The sequence below is a fragment of the Pan troglodytes genome, chromosome 3 (genome assembly GCF_028858775.2).
Source record: "Pan troglodytes isolate AG18354 chromosome 3, NHGRI_mPanTro3-v2.0_pri, whole genome shotgun sequence".
In the NCBI taxonomy this organism is placed as follows: domain Eukaryota; kingdom Metazoa; phylum Chordata; class Mammalia; order Primates; family Hominidae; genus Pan; species Pan troglodytes.
Window position 1 is genome coordinate 53,459,385 of NC_072401.2, and position 17,492 is coordinate 53,476,876.

Below are 17,492 nucleotides of genomic sequence, written 5' to 3' on the forward strand. Positions count from 1 at the left end.
GAAAAAACAGCCTACATAATGTAAAGTGAACCATCTTAACCACATGTAAGTGTACAGTCCAGGGGCATTAAGTATATTCATGCTGTTGTGCAACCATCACCAGCATTCATCTACAGAACTCTTTTACTCTTGTACTCAGAACTCTTTTACTCTTCAGTTTTACAAAGTTGTAAAACTGAAACTTTGTACGCACTAAACAATAATTGTCCAATCCTCCCATTCCCCAGCCCCTGCCAACCACCATTCTACATTCTGTTTCTATGAATTTGACTATTCTAGGTAACTTGTATAAGTGGAATTACACTGTATTTTTCCTTTTGTGACTGACTTACTTCACTTAGCATAACATTCCCAAAGTTCACCTATGCCATATTCTGTAACAGGATTTCATTCCTTTTTAAGGCAGAATAATAGGCCATTGAATGTTTATACCACAGTTTGTTTATTTATTCTTCCCTCCATGGACACTTGGGTTGCCTCTACCCTTTGTCTACCATCAGTGATGCTGCTATGAACGTGGGTATGCAGATAGCTCTGAGTCCCTGCTTGCTCTGTATTTCCTTTTAAGAAATTAAGATATAAGAATTGAAAGATCTTTATCATACATCTTATAACATCTTCCCACATTCTCGTTTTGGTTTGCACTACAATTTTAATAACATCTATTTGCTTAGCATTTCCTCTTTTTAAAAAAATGTTGTAAAGACTACATAACAGGCCGGGCATGATCGCTTATGCCTGTAATCCCAGCACTTTGAGAGGCTGAGGAGGGAGGATCATTTGAGCCCACGAGTTCAAGATTAGATTAGCTAAGGCAACAGAGTGAGACTTTGTTTCTACAAAAAATAATTTAAAAATTAGTTGGGCATAATGGTGTATGCCTGTAGTCCCACCTACTCAGGGGACTGAGGTGGGAGGATCATTTGAGACCTGGAGGTAGAGGCTGCAGTGAGCCGTGATTACACCAGGCAGGCTGTAATCCACTGATGCATCTGAATAGAAGTAATCACATGAACAAGTCCAAGATTAAAACTGCAAAGCTCCAGCTGCAATGAGTGAGGCCAGAACTTTCTGCAGCTTTGACACTGGGGTATCACTGGACTTTTCTTAAACACTAGACCGACAATGCAGAAAATTACTCTTTTTTAAAGGACTTTAGAGGTACCACCGTAAGTCAACAACACTTTAGGCCCAAATTTTCCTCATAAAATTTCCTTTTTTTCCCAGTAATCCATAGGGGTCCTAAAGATGACCCAGCCTTGTTTGCTTTTGTGATAAAAGTGTTCAGCTGGAACGTCCTAATGCACTTAAAGATTTCTGTAGTATGCCAGGTCAGGTAGGTCAGCACTGATGCAGTGGAACTTACCAGGGCAGCGCTTATCAGGGAATGAAGGTATGGCGTGGGGTCAGGATGTCACGCCTGATGGCAGAGAGAAAGATTAGACATACACCAGCAAACAGGAGAGAGAGGTTTTGAATTTTATGCTACAAAAAAAGGATGCAAGCCAGGTCCTAGCTCCATCAACTTGAATCTGTTTCTCAAAACAACTGTTTTCCACAGATGAACACAACAGGCAGCTCATGGAAAATACCAGAACAGGGCAATGTTTCTATTCTATTGGGATCATGAGAGACAGATGAAAGTGCCAGGAATCAAGTTAATAAAATAGGTAAGCTTAAACAGCCACAAACATCACAAAACACCATTTTAATTATTGTAGATGTGACAAAAAGCAGCCAAATCCATAGAACAGTCCAGGACTCCAGGCAAAGCCTTGAATTTCACCACTGCTGGTGCAGGAAGTCCATATGGATCTGGGCTCTCTTCCAGATGACTGGTTCTTCTGACAGTCCAAGTCCAAAGAACTCTTGGAATGCCACAGCTTCCTGGTACACCTTCCCAGGTGCCCCACCCTCAACTGGTATTAAGGGTGGGTCAAGAAATCAAACACAAGCTATAAATGGCAGAGAGATAGGAGATTAAAAAAACCCCATGGATCCCAGCCAGGCCACATGGCATGAATGAGTACTTCATAGGTAAAGCTGCAGCCAAGTGGAGGTGGTTCCAAAGTTGGAGGCCTGAGGCAGAGGCTAACTGTACTCAAGTTCATCAGAAGTCCTGGTACTACTGTGTACACAAAAAACCCATCCTACCTATTTGTAGATGGTATTGGCAGCTGTGGAAACCCTGGTAAGAACTGTAAAATCCTTAGAACCCCTTTGAGGTGGGAATCCTTCCCTCCAAGTCAAGGTTGGAGGCACATCTGAATCACCTGGAAGCCTTTATTTTGTTAATATATATATTTTTGAGATGTGGTCTCACTGTGTTGCCCAGGCTGGTCTCAAACTCCTGGGCTCAAGTGATCTGCCCACCTTGGCCTACCAAAGTGCTAGGATTACAGGCAAAAGCCACTGTACTCAACCACCTGGAAGCCTTTAAAACCAAGGCGCAACCAGAGGCTGTGGAAGAGGGAAATGGAGTTTTTAGTGTGTATAGAGTTTCAGTTTTGCAGGATAAAAAAGTTATCAAGCTCCATTGCACAATAACTTTGATAAACTTATTGAACTATACACTTAACATTATTGACCTATACACTTAAAACTGGTTAAGATGACAAATTTAATGTATGTGTGTATGTGTGTGTGTGTTTGCCACAATAAAACGATACAACAGTAACAAAAGCATAAAGACCCAGAGGCCCAGGACCAACCTCAAACCAACTGAATCAGAATTTCTGGGGATGAATGGCAGGCATCATCATCATCACGACTATTTTAATTGTAGCACAGGCATCATTATTTTTAAAAGCTGTCAAGATCATTGTCATGTGCAGCTAAGATTGAGAATCACAACTATTAATCAATGAAAGATTCTGGCTGCATAAACTCAAGAAGAATGATCAATTAACAACTGCCTGCATTAATTTCATATGGCTACACAGATGTTCTCCAAAGAAGTTAGGTTCAGTAAGCCCTTTAGATGAGAAAGTGGCTTTTCTAGGCAAACTCTTTGACTTCACAAATATCAGATGTTTTATTCACTGAAAGTCAGAACTTTCTGAGGAGTAAGCTAGCACATAAGGAAAGGGATACTTTTTGAAATTACATGAATGCTGACAGCCAGGAGGATCCCATGTGGTAACTGACTATGGGCCTACAGAGAAAGTATTCTTTCAATGAAGCCAGACTTACAGCCAGCAAGTAGTTCACCCACTTTGAAAATCTGGTTTATTATTTTCAACTGCCAGGAAATGAGAGCCAAACATACTTGGTATATATAGGCCAGATAAGAAATTGTTTGAATAGTCAGACAAGGTGTCTCAGAACTGCAGCTTGGGGTGAGGCAGGTGTCATGACTCAAGTTCCTACAGAGACCAAGAGGGTAAATGGGGAAAGTGAACCAGTTGGAACTGTGGCCACTGAAGGCCTCGTGTCCTGTTTAAAGGACCACTCTAACCCAACTGTTACACTGCAGAAAGTGGGTCCACTGTTACCTGAGTTCCCAACTTTTCAGAAAAATCCTGGACATCTGGATGTTTATGTAAAGTTTTCCAAGTTTTAAATATTGGAAATTAATCCAATTAAAAACCAAAGCTGTGCGCAGCAGTGTGCACCTATAATCCCAACTACCCAGGAGGCTGAGGGAGGAAGATCACTTTAGCCCAGGAGTTCAGCCTGAGCAACATAGTGAGGCTCCATCTCTAAATCAACAAGAACAACAATCTATGGGCCAAACAAAGCACAGCTTCACGAGAGATTGGGCTTCTTTGCTGCTGGTTATTACCTCTGGTGTATAGCGACAGGGAGACCTGGATTCTAGCCTTGACTTAGCAAGTTGTGTAGCTTTACAACCAACTTCTCTGGAATCTATCTTGAAAAATAAAAGGCTTATGAGAGTATCTTGAATGCCAGGCCTATGATTACTTATTCTCTATTAGGGAAAAATGCAGGGTCCCCGGATTGAGTGAGATTTCAAACACACAACCGAGAAATCCTAAGATCTTAACACCTAGGCATGAACATGCCAGACCCAATGGCTCCTTCCCTACCCAGTTTGTTTCAAGCTGACAAAGTATAACTTTTCTTGGAATAGATTTAGCCAGTTTAAAAATTTTGATTTGGAACTATCTATGCATGATTTTCAATAAATGTTTTCTAGATTTCCAGAGACTTTTATGGTGATTTAAATTACCAAACCGCAAAGTCCCCTTATAGGATCAGACTCTGTCTAGAAGCAAGAAGTGATTAGAGTGTAGTAGACAATGTTCTAGGCTAGGAATCTAGAGACATGGCTCTCAGTAACCAACTCTGTGAATCTCTCTCTCTCCCTCTCTCCCTCCCTCTCCCTCTCCCTTCCTCTCCCTCTCCCTCTCCCTCTCTCTCTCCCTCTCCCTCAGATAGGGTCTTGCTTTGTTGCCCAGGCTGGAGCACACTGTCGCAATCACAGCCTACTGCAGCCTCGAACTCCTAGGCTCAAGCAATCTTCCTGCCTCAGCCTCTCAAGTAGCTCGAACCACAGGATTGCAATTATTGAACCTACAGTAGGCATGCTTCTTTAGAAGGAAAGTATATGTGGATTCTTAAGCAACTGGATAATGAAAAGTGATCCTGATTTTAGGACTTCATCATGGACTGCTATGGTAGGCAGAATTCTGAAGATGTCCCAAGATTCCTGTCCCCTAGTTATTCAAACATCGATTGTGAAGGGAAATTGCAGATGCAATTGAAGTCCCAAGTCAATGAATCTTAAGATACAGGAGATTATCCAGGTAGGTTTGGCCCAGGCAGGTGAGTCTTTTAAAAAGCAGAATTTTTATTCTCTGCCTGGCAGTAGAAGAGGAAGGCAGAGAGATACAAAGCACGAGGGGGATTCAATGCGTCTTGCAGGCTTGAAGATGGGTGTGTGGGGTTCCATGTGAGAAGAAATGCAGGCTGCCTCTGGGAGCAGAGAGAGCAGCTCTGGGTGAGAGCCATTAAGGAAATGGGGACTTCATCCTACAACCACAAGAAACTGAATTCAAACAACAAGAAGAAGGAGCTGAATTCAACCAACAACAAGAAGGAACTTCGAAGTAGAATCCCCTAGAGCCTCCAGATAAGAGCCCAGCTCAGTCTACACCTTGATTTCAGCTTTGTGAGGTCTTAGGTAGAGAACCCAATGATGCCATGCACAGCCGTGACCTAGAGTATTGTGAGCTAATAAATAAGTGCTGCTTCAAGACACTTCATTTGTAATAATTTCTTATGCAGCAATAGAAAACTAACACAACTGCCAGTACCACATGTTGGGAAGGTTATGGAACAAAATGGTACCACACTTTGGAAAATGGTATGGAAAATCAAACACACATCCACCTTATGAGGTAGCATTTTACTCTTAGGTATTTACCCAAGAAAAATGAAAACACATGTCTACAAAAATACTTGTACAGTAATATCTGTAGCAGCTTTATTCATAATAGCCCCAAACTAGACACAATCCAAATGTCCATCAGTAGGAGAATGGATAAACAATGAACTATTAATACAAGCAACAACACAGATAAAGTTCAGAAACCTTATATTGAGTGACAAATATCAACAAAAAAGAGTATATACTGTGTTATTTCATTTAACGAATTTCTAGGATAGAAAAAACTAATCTATGGTGAAATAAATCAGAACAGTAGGTGCCTGGAGGTGCAGAGCAGACTGGAAAGGGGCACAAAGAAACTTTATCTGGTGATAAAAATGGACTATATTTGCCAGGCGCAGTGGCTCACGCCTGTAATCCCACCCAGCGCTTTGGGAGGCCGAGGTGGGCGGATCATGAGGTCAGGAGATCGAGACCATCCTGGCTAACGTGGTGAAACCCCGTCTCTACTAAAAATACAAAAAAATTAGCCGGGCGTGGTGGCGGGCGCCTGTATTCCCAGCTACTTGGTAGGCTGAGGCAGGAGAATGGCGTGAACCCAGGAGGTGGAGCTTGCGTGAGCCGAGATCGTGCCATTGCACTCCAGCCTGGGCGACAGAGCGAGACTCCGTCTCAAAAAAAAAAAAAAGAAAATGGATTATAGTTTGATAGGGATGTGGATTACACAAGTGAATACATTTGTCAGGATTCATGGAACTGGAATACTCAAGAGTCACACATTTTATATAAATTATCTCTCAATAAAAATATCATTAAAAACAAATTAAGCCAGGTACAGTGGCTCACACCTGTAATCCTAGCACTTTGGGAGGCTGAGGCAGGAGGATCACTTGAGGCCAGGAGTTCAAGACAAGCTTGGGTAACAGTGAGACCCTGTCTTTACAAAACATAAAAAATTAAGCCGGCATGGTGGTACATGCCGGTAGTCCCATTTACTCAGGAAGCTAGGGTGGGAGGATTACTTGAGACCAGTTCAGGGCTGCAGTGAGCTATGATTGTGCTCCTGCACTTCAGCCTGGGTGACAGAGTGAGACTGTGTCTCAAAAAACAAAATAACCACCCACAAATGAAAAAAAATGATTCATCAGGCCAGGCACAGTGGCTCATGTCTATAATCCCAGCACTTTGGGAGGCTGAGGCAGGTGGATTACCTGAGGTCAGGAGTTTGAGACCAGCCTGACCAACATGGTGAAACCCCGTCTCTACTAAAAATACAAAAATTAGCTGGGTGTAGTGGCAGGTGCCTGTAATCCCAGCTACTCGGGAGGCTGAGGCAGACGAATCATTTGAATCTGGGAGGCGGAGGTTGCAGTGAGCCAAGATTGCTCCACTGCACTCTAGCCCAGGCAACAGAGCAAGACTCCATCTCAAAAAAAATTAATTAAAATAAATATAAAAAATAATGCAACCAATATGTGATAGACTAGTTATCGCTGAGGTGTTGATGACTCTCTCCTAGGGGTAGCTATTTAAAAACAGACAGGGTAAGAGTTAACTCAAATGAATGAGCCCCTCATAGAGGGATATGGGACCCTAAGCAGCTGGGTGAAAGATTTTTGGGCAGTGAGACCTCTAGAGAGGACCTCAAATCACTCTATGCACTTAATCAGATAGTCCTGCAAAGGGCTCCTTGTGGGTTTATTCTATGCCCAAGTGCAAATTGCTAAAAGATGAATGGTGAAGATGCTGATGGTGCTGGAGCTTCCCAAGCAAGAAGAGCTCTGGAGGGGGCTGGGGTGCACAGAGGCGGGTGGCAGTGCCCTGACGTGGGTGAGAGAGGTGCGTGTGAGGTGGGGAAGGGCAGTGAGCTTCACACTCTCAAGTCTGGTGGCCTCCGTGTGATACCCAGCATCTGAGCACAGCCTCTGGGAATACCCCTGCGCAGCTTCATTCTTGGTTTATTCAGCATATGCATGTTTTAGATGGGTTGCTTCAGTCAAAATGAACCCATCTTTTCTTGTTTTGTAAAAAAGTTTTCTCAGGCTGGGTGCGGTGGCTCACGCCTGTAATCCCAGCACTTTGGGAGGCCAAGAAGGGTGGATCACCTGATGTCAGGAGTTCAAGACCAGCTTGGCCAACATGGCAAAACCCCATCTCTACTAAAAATACAAAAATTAGCTGGGTGTGGTGGCGCACACCTGTAGTCCCAGCTACTTTGGAGACTGAGGCAGGAGAATCGCTTGAACCTGGGAGGCAGAGGTTGCAGTGAGCCAAGGTCATGCCACAGCACTTCAGCCTGGGCAACAGAGCGAGACTCTAGCTCATAAATAAATAAATAAATGCTTCTGAAAGCCCACAGCAACTTCACTGGATTTCTGATATATACTTTGGTGCTTGTTACATATACGTAAGAATTGCAAAGAGAGCCAACAACTGTAGGCTAAAATCTCAGTTTGTCTAACATATGGCTCTAAACCCAAATGACCAATATGAAAAGTAATGTTTTAAACTATGGGCTGTACTTTTTCCAAAGGAGCCCAGATGGCTAGATGGTGGGGGAGTAAAGAACTCAGTCATGGGGCCTGGCCTCTTGGCAAGGTGCCTGGGGTCTGCTGTTGGCTTCTGTCCTCAGAAAGTTCCACCTGCAAGTAGGGAGTGATCCATCCACTTGAGGCTCTCTAGTGAGGAAGAGTCAGTTCACATCGGGAAGTGCTTTGAGGGAGAGGAGAGGTGGCTGAAGGATGGGCCTTGAGTATTCACAATGAGGGTTCCAATGAGACAATTTAATCAGAGGGGACACCAGAACCAAGCTTTTCATGCTAGGGGACCAACCGAGAAGGAAGAATGGGATCTGAATGAGGTCCATTTTTAGATGAGCTTTTTTTTTTTTTTTTGGTTTGTTTAATCATAACAGTGTTTTGAAAAGGCTTTACCAGTGAGTCAGTGGTGGGTTTCGCTAAGTCCACCACAAATTAGTTACACATTCCCTAATTGTTTCCAAAAAAAGATTTACTATGAAATGACACAAAGTGCAATTGAATCCTTGGGTTTTGTTTTTGTGTGTGGTATGTATCTGATGTGTCAGTTTTGCAATCTGCTTGGTTTTGATATTGAAAAATGTTTGATGTTTTGGCTTCCAGTTGAATTGACACTATTCATCTGTTTATCCATCCAAAGGTACCTATGTTAGTCACTAGTTGGATCCTACCAAGCACACATGCGGGCATGTGCACACGCACACAAACACACACACACATACACACATGGGAGGGGGTTTGGAAGGGTAGCATCCTGCAGGAATGCTTGATGTAACATTTACCACACTATTATATATAGTTCACTGTTCCTGCTCTGTATTGCTCACTTGACAGTGAGGTTCTGGATGGTATGAAACAGTTTGTCTAGTTTATCCTCCATTCTTAATGCTTAACAGAGTATCTGACACATACTAGGCAAAAATAAATATTTTTAGTCTTGCTATTTCCTGTTATGTTCTTTATGGAGATGGAAACCAGCAATGTAAATCTTTTTCTACTTAAAGATACTGACTCATTGCTCAATCTCTCACATCCAGCCACATAGCCTTTCCTTTGATTTTCCATTTTTAGAACCTCCCCTGAGGGCTCTTCCAGAAATGAAGCAGGAATTTCTGTAATGATTTCATTAATTCCAACTAAGGCAGCAAACATAAGTCACCAAGGCTTGAGGTTTGAAACCCTGTAATTTGGTGTTCAGCTTCACATCCTCACAGTCGGTGGATGCTAAGCTGATCTGATCTATGCTTTCCTAATTTTCACAATTGTTGTGGGATTGTGAGAAGTTATTATAAAATGCATGGAAGAGCACTTTGGTAACTACAAAGCAGGTATTGCTATCGACTTCATTTTATCAATGTGGAAAAGTCCAGAGGCAAAGTGATTTGCCCTGGCTTATGCTGGAGCCCAAACCAATGGTTTCCCAACAGCCCAATGAACGTGCTGAACTCCATGGAGAGGACCAGTTCCAGGACTGTCTCCACTTGACCAGAAGGGAACACCCAGCTGGCACTGATCTTAGAATATGTATCCTTGGGAAGGGTCCTGAAACCAGCCCAGTCTACAGGGGACCAGGTGTTGACCACTAGCTTGTCTTACTTGGGCCCGGAGACAGTTTGTTCTCTTTGTATCTTTATATCAGAAAATCCAACAGTCACAGAGCAGAGAAGCAGGTTTCTTCTATAATTAGCATAACAGGCCAATGGATGTCACTGTTGCACCACAGAAACAGAATCTAAACTCCAAGGGGACCCCCCCACCCCCAAACAGCAGCACCCTCACTATTTGGGAACATTAGGAGAGCAGAGCACACTTTGAACCAAAAGAAAGCAATTATAAATGAGTAACAGATATTCCATTTAAAAATGTTAGCGCTAGTAATGAGCAGGCATATTCAGGGACAAGTTAAGGCAGATAGCTTTGAACATCATGAATGGCTATAAATGAGTGTATATGTCATTTACCAGGAGGAAAAGTCACAAAATGAATCAAACCAAGTCTTTTGACTTCAAATACTGTGTTTGTTTCACTCTGCCTCTCACAATGTTCCAAAATTATTTTAGAAAATACGTTGATACTTAGATTAAGACTTCTCACCATCTATCAATGGCCTTACATAAATGTTTTGGAAAGAACTTAATCCTCAACCTAGTATAATGATCAAATGAATATGTGTGTATATATATATATATATAGAGAGAGAGAGAGAGAGAGAGAGAGAGAGTTTCGCTCTTGTTGCCCAGGCTGGAGTGCAATGGCATGATCTCGGCTCACTGCAACCTTCATCTCTTGGGTTCAAGCAATTCTCCTGCCTCAGCCCTCCGAGTAGCTGGGATTACAGGCACCTGCCACCACGCCCATCTAATTTTTTGTATTTTTAGTACAGACGGTGGTTTCACTATGTTGGCTAGGCTGGTCTCGAACTCCTGACCTCAGGTGATCCACCCACCTCAGCCTCCCAAAGTGCTGGGATTACAGGCATGAGCAACCGTGCCTGGTGAATATGTGTATTTATTCAGCACCTACTTTCTGCCAGGAACTATGTTTGATTTTTCACAACTCTTGAAGGTAAAATGATTATTTCCATGTTTCATGTGGGTTCAGCAAGAGTAAGTAATGTTTCCATTATGCAGCTGGTAAGAGACAGACATTGGTACAGATCCACATCTACTGGCCTGCAAATTAGGATGTGCTCCTATTCAGTTCAAGCCTTCTTTGACATCCAAATCCCACTGCATGTGCCTTATTGGAGATACTACAATAAATGCAAACCATCTCTGCTCCCAAAGAAATGTTAAGGTCTTTCACTGACAATTATATTACAGTCGAGTAAGAAGGGCTTTTTCCAGGTGCCATGCAACTCAGTGAGGGTTAGAAAGGGCCTATGACACTGAGATATAAAGAGTGAATAAAATCCAGCAGGCAAAGAAAAATATAGTCCAAGGGCATTTAACCTGGAGGAATATCCAGTGTCTAGGTAAGAAGTGGAGAAATATTATAAATACCTGTAATTTAAATTCAGAGAAGATTTTTTAAAGGAACAATCTGTTTCTTTTAAATTGGACTGGGTGTGAGCTGTTACTATTAATAACCTACTGCCCAGCAGTAATTCCTAAGAGGAACCGTAGTACGAGACTCTGCTTACATACTATGGGATGGAAAGTCAAGCCTTGTCTTGGGAATGGTGAGGGGCTCTGGTACCACAAATACACCAAAAATACTTCCATGAGTTTCCTTATAGTTGGAAATGAAGCAGGAGCAGCAGGAATAAGAAATGAGGAACTCCCTGCCAGCTCTCCTGGCGCCCTCACCATGCCTGAGTCCCTGACTCCAGACCAAGGAATCTCTGATACAGCAGGGTAAGAATGGGCCACAGCAGAACGGTCTCCACGAGTCTCTAATTTCATGAATACAAAACTGTGACTGTCTCTCTATTTTCCGGTCTAGTATAAAACCTCACATGCACAGATAACAGATGTAAGCAGCTATGTAACTGGGTACTGGGAATCCTTTTCCATCCAGGTCCAGAACTGACTCCCCCAGCAGAGAGAAGGAAGGTGATCCTGAGAGATAAATACCAGTGACATCCCCTGGCAATTCCTATGGCCTTTGGAGCCATCACAGGTCACAGGCTATAATCATTCTTGACATTTCTGACGATGAGACCTGTCACTGCTGTCAGACAGGCTTAACTGGCCTTTTTGGACACTTTCTTAAAATATAAGTAAATTGGGCAGCTAATCCTACAGTGTTGTATCTTGTTTTTTCTTGGAGCTTTGAAGTCTGGACTTGGAGACGGAAAGGTTAAGTGAGCAACCCTAGAGAAAAGTAACACAGGAATTTCTTTGTGTTTATCTTAACAATATCCATAACTTTCCACTTTTAGCCCAGTGACATTTTTCCCTTTTTTCCTGCCCAACAGTCTTTCTTGGTCGTGGTCACATTTAATATTTTTGGATAGAAAAGACAATAGGACTGAAGGTCCTCTTATTGGCCCAGAATGTAATGGTGATGCTAAAAATATGTAAATGACTGAATCATTTAACAAGTATTTGCTATACCTCTGTCCTTAGCACTGTGTCTAAAGAGAACATGGTGAGTGATTAAACAAAGAGGCAGAACAATGGACTAGGGGACCTCAAGACTTCACTTGTAGCTGCAGGAACCTGAGAAGAGACTAAAGCTGCAGCTCAGGTGGGGGATATTTGCATATAATATTGGATAAGCTATTTATTTTTCCCCTCATGCATTCTAATTTGAAATACATGAAAATGATATGTAAATATATTAGTATAATTTTCATTAAAATCATTCCTTTCTTCAACAAATACTGAGCACTGGCCAAGCATAAAGGCCAGCAGTAACCAAGCTGACTACTTTCTGAATGATTCATTTTCACCACTTTAATCCATACTTAGCCAAAGCCACATAGTATGATAGGCTGGAAGTCAGATAGTCAAATAGATCTCAAATCCTGGCTTCTCTACTCAATAGCTGTGTGACTTTGGGCTAAGCAACTTTCTCCTTTGAGCCTTAATTTTATCATTTGCAAACTGGGGATAATAAGTTAATATAATAGCATAATACAACAATTACCATCACTATATATTTCCTATAGGATAGGCAATGATGGTGGCACCCCAACCGTGAGAGGCAATAATCCTTGAACCCTCCCCCTCCTCCTCATCTCCTGTATCAAAAGAGTCACTAAATCATACTGTTTTATCTCCAAAATATTTCCCAAATCCTGTCCCCTATTTCCCATTGCCCTAGGTCAAGCCCTCATTACCTCTTGGCAAATCTAAATTGTCTCCCTGCTTTCACTCTTGTGCTCCTTTAATCCATTTTCTGCATGGCAGCCTGGGCAACATGGTGAAACCCCATCTCTACAAAAAAAACACAAAAATTAGCTGGGCATGGTGGCACACACCTGTAGTCCCAGCTACTTGGGAGGCTGAGGTGGGAGGATCCCTTGAGTCCAGCCAGTAGAGGTTGCCAAAACAACTGGTTTAAACAAAAACATGTCACTTCCTTACTTGAAGGCTCTCAATGGCTCCCCACCTCTTAGAATAAAGTACAAACTCTCAGAATACCAGACAAGGTCACCTGTCTACCTCGGCAGACTTTTAACGTTCCCTTCCCAACACTCAACACACACCAGGCTTTTTCACCTGTGTCTTATCTTACGCTTCGACGTTAACTGCAACACTCAATTATGCCTCTGCTTCAGTATCCTCACCTCCTCTACCCACTTATCTAAGACTCAGTTCAGGCCAGACAACTCGAGAAAGCTTTTCTTGATGCCTCCAGCTTCTACTGCCCAGCTGGGTTAGGAACTCTCTACCCAAGCCTGTTATCATGTCTATTTTGTTACATTTACCACATTGATTGGTAATTTATCTATATATGAGTTTTTCTCCATTACTAGAGTCTTCTATTTAAGGCAAAAACCATGCCTTACTCATCTTTGTATCCCCATAACCTAGCACAGTTCATGGCATGTTGCAAAGGCTCAATAAATAAAATGAACGAGCTGAGCATGGTGGCTCAGCTAAGCCATAGGCCCAGCACTTTGGGAAGCTGAGGTGGGCAGATCACTTGAGTCTGGGAGTCTGAGACCAGCCTGTGCAACATGGAAAAACCCTGTCCCTACTGAAAATACAAAAATTAGCCAGGTGTGGTGGCATGGCCCTGTAGTCCCAGCTACTCAGAAGGCTGAGGTGGGAGGATCCTTCAAGCCCAGGAGGCGGAGGTTGCAGTGAGCTGAGATGGTGCCACTGTACTCCAGCCTGAGTGACAAAGTGAGACTCTGTCTCAAAAAAATTAATTAGTTAAATAAAATGAATGAAGAAATGAAGACAAGAATGTGACTCTGCAGTTCATGCTTTTTGCATATACCACATGTCATACCATATGTCATGTATCTAGAACGCTGGTTCTCAACCAGGGGCAATTTTGCTCCCAGAGGACATCCTGCAATGTCTGGAGACACCTGGGTTGTCACAATTGGGGGAGGGGGCTATGCTTCTACCATTTATTGGGTAAAGGCCAGGGATGCTACTAAGCATCCTTCAATGGCCAGGGCAGACCCCAACAACAAAGAACTATCCAACCCCAAACAGTAACAGCACCAAGGCTGAAAAATCCTGATCTAGAACAAGGTCTGGCACATGGAAGAATTCAATATAGGATTCCTAACCCTGACCACTTAGTGGTACAAGTGGCAGAAATGATCATCATACTTGATATAAACCATATAATTGTATGGTATACTTCTTTAAGTTTACTGAGCAATTCTTCATAATATGAGCTCATTTCATAGCCTCAGACTTAAGGGAGATCAGTTCTAGCTTTGAAGTCAGACTGTAAATATAGCAAAAGTCCTACTGAGGATCAATGGAATATGATGCATGGCCCTCTCCTCCCATCTCTTGTCTCACCACACCATGATATATCTGCTCCAGGTCTACATCCCTCAACAACCAAGTAGAATGCCTGGATCATGAGGGTAAACATATATTAGCTCACCAGCTAGTATTTTTTGAGTTATATATATATGTTTTATATATGTGTGTGTATATGTATATATATACACACACACACTTATACACACCACACACATACATCACAGAGAGAGAGAGAGAGAGGGAGACTCAAGTGTATCTCTTACATCTCTTACTTTGCATGAACTCATAACCTGGAATACCCTCTCCAGGAAGGCCTGGTCTCCCTGGGAACATAAGGAAATGTAAAAATTAAAACTTTTATGCTGTTGCATGAGTTTTATTGGCCATTCGACATAGCACAGTTAAGGCAGGAGCCTGTGATATGGGACACAGGCTGAGCTACTTCTCAGGGACTTCACAGTCCCATCAACTATGTGTAACCTATAATACATGTTTATACTGGGCAATTCTTTTCATACATGCATATTCAACCTCCCAATGTTTGGAGATGGGTGCATGACTGAGGCTGCCTAGAGGCATCAGAATCAGGACACAAGTTCTAAAGCCACCACCATGACCCCTGCCTATAATTCAACTGCATGACCCCCTGTCTGAACCTTGAGGCAAATTTATGATCAGTTTCTCTTGGTTATCTTTAGCTTCTCTCTCAGTTGCCCTCTTATCAGTCCAGATGTCTTTTACTTTTGAGAAGAGCCATCTTTCTTGTCTCAACAACCTCCTTTTTCTTTATCTAGCTCAAATTATTAAACTGCCAAAACCAACTGCCAACACCAGGTAAGTTTGCCTCAGCCTAATACATATGAGCACAGAAATGGTTGTGTCCTTTTTTGGAATTGAATTTAACACTTAATTCATCCTAGAACACATAATTAATTCTAGAATTTCCAAGCTGAGATGAGGCATCCTGGGCCCCTTAGGTAGCTTTGAGTCCAAGTATAAATAGGAATGACCAGCTTTCTAGAAAAGATTTTCAATTGTAAAATAATGATTTTAGCCACCATTAAAACCATGGCAGGCTGAAGTGCAGGGGCAGTAAAGCTGGACACTGTGAAGCTTCCTTTGCCAATACCCCGATTTGCTGTATAGATGACTCATATTCAAAACTGATGGTTTATGACAGAGAATTTCCCGATTGGTTACATTGCCATTAAACATATCTTTTGGGAGTTCAAGCAAATTTGTAAGGAGGAGGCTTCTACTGGTTATGCTCTTTGGCTTGGACAATTAATTCATTTATAATTTAAACAAATAGAAAATGCAGCACTAGCTGGCTTTTAGGTTTCCTGACTGCTTGCCAGCCACCCTCCCAACTATTCTTTAAGTGGTAAAGACATTAGCCATTGATATCCAAGTGTGGCAGGAAACCCAGCTACTTGACAAGCCCAGAGATTCCCTGACTTCTTGCTTATTGTTGGATGGTGGTATGGACTAAGTGGTTTTTTAAAAAAATACTTTTACTTTTATTTTTTGTGGGTACATAGTAGGTATATATATATATATATATATATTTATTTATTTATGGGTTACATGAGATGTGTTAATACAGGCATGCAATGTGAAATAACCACATCATGGAGAATGGGGTATCCATCCCCCTCAAGCATCTTTCCTTTGAATTACAAATAATCCAATTACACTCTTTAGGTGATTTTAAAATACGCGATTAAGTTATTATTGACTATAGTCACCCTGTTGTGCTTTCAAATAGTAGGTCTTATTTATTCTTTCCATTTTGTTTTTACCCATTAACCATCCTTACCTCCCCACCCAGCCCACCACTACCCTTCCCAGCCTATGGTAACATCCTTCTACTCTCTATGTTTATGAGCTCAATTGTTTTGATTTTTAAATCCCACAAATAAGTGAGAACATGCAATGTTTGTCTTTCTGTGCCTGGCTTATTTCCTAACATAGTGATCTCCAGTTCCATTCATGTTGTTGCAAATGACTGGTTCTATTCTTTTTTATGGCTAAATAGTACTCCATTGTGTATAAGTACCACATTTTCTTTATCCATTCATCTGTTGATGGACATTTAAGTTGCTTCCAAATCTTAGCTATTGTAAAGAACGTTGAGGCTGGCGCGGTGGCTCATGCCTATAATCCCAGCACTTTGGGAGACTGAGATGGGTGGATCACGAGGTCAGGAGTTCAAGATCAGCCTGGCCAAGTTGCTGAAACCCCATCTCTACTAAAAACACAAAAATTAGCCGGGCGTGGTGGCACGCGCCTGTAATCCCAGCTACTTGGGAGGCTGAGGCAGGAGAATCGCTTGAACCCAGGCAGCAGAGGTTGCAGTGAGCGATCGTACCGCTGCACTCCAGCCTGGGTGACAGAGCAAGACTCCATCAAATAAATAAATAAATAAATAAATAAATAAATAAATAAATATACTTAAAAAAAAGAATGTTGCAACAAACACAGAAGTGCAGATACCTCTTTGATACACTGATTTCCTCTCTTTGAGGTATATACCCTGCAGTGGGATTGCTAGATTATATAGTAGATCTCTTTTTAGTTTGTTGAGAAAGCTCCAAACTGTTCTCCATAGTGGTTGTGCTAATTTACATTCCCATTAACAGTGTATGAGGGTTCCCTTTTCTCTACGCTCTCACCAGCATTTGTCATTGCCTGTCTTTTGAATATCAGCCATTTTAACTTGGGTGAGATATCTCATTGTAGTTTTGAGTTGCTGGACTAAATGTTTATGTACTCCCCAAATTCTCATGTTGAAGCCCTAACTTTCACTGTGGCCGTATTTGGAAATAAGGTCTTAAAGGTAGGGCCCTGATCAGATAGGATTAATATCCTTATAAGTAGAGACATTGGAGAGCTCATTTTTTAACTCTCTCCAAGCACATCCACCTAGGAAAAGCTATGTAAGGACATAAGGAGAAGGAAGCCACCTGCGAGCCAGGAAGAATGCCCTCACCAGAAATTGAATTCTGCAAGCACCTTGATCTTGGACTTTACAGCCACCAGAGCTGTCAAAAATACATTTCTGTTGCTTAAGCCACATGGTCTGTGGTATTTTGTTATGGCTGCCCAAGTAGACTAATGCAGATGGTGATAAGAAAGTGTATTAAGGAATGTACAACCTACCAAGGTTGTGCTAATTACAATCACAGCAATCACCTA

The 17,492-nt window shown here is 42.1% G+C and overlaps 1 protein-coding gene across 4 annotated transcripts in view; it reads right to left on the reverse strand.

Moving 5' to 3' along the window:
- Positions 1-17,492, reverse strand: part of SHROOM3 (shroom family member 3) — a 357,377-nt gene that overhangs the window by 111,077 nt on the left and 228,808 nt on the right. The gene's annotated exons all lie outside the window — the stretch shown is intronic.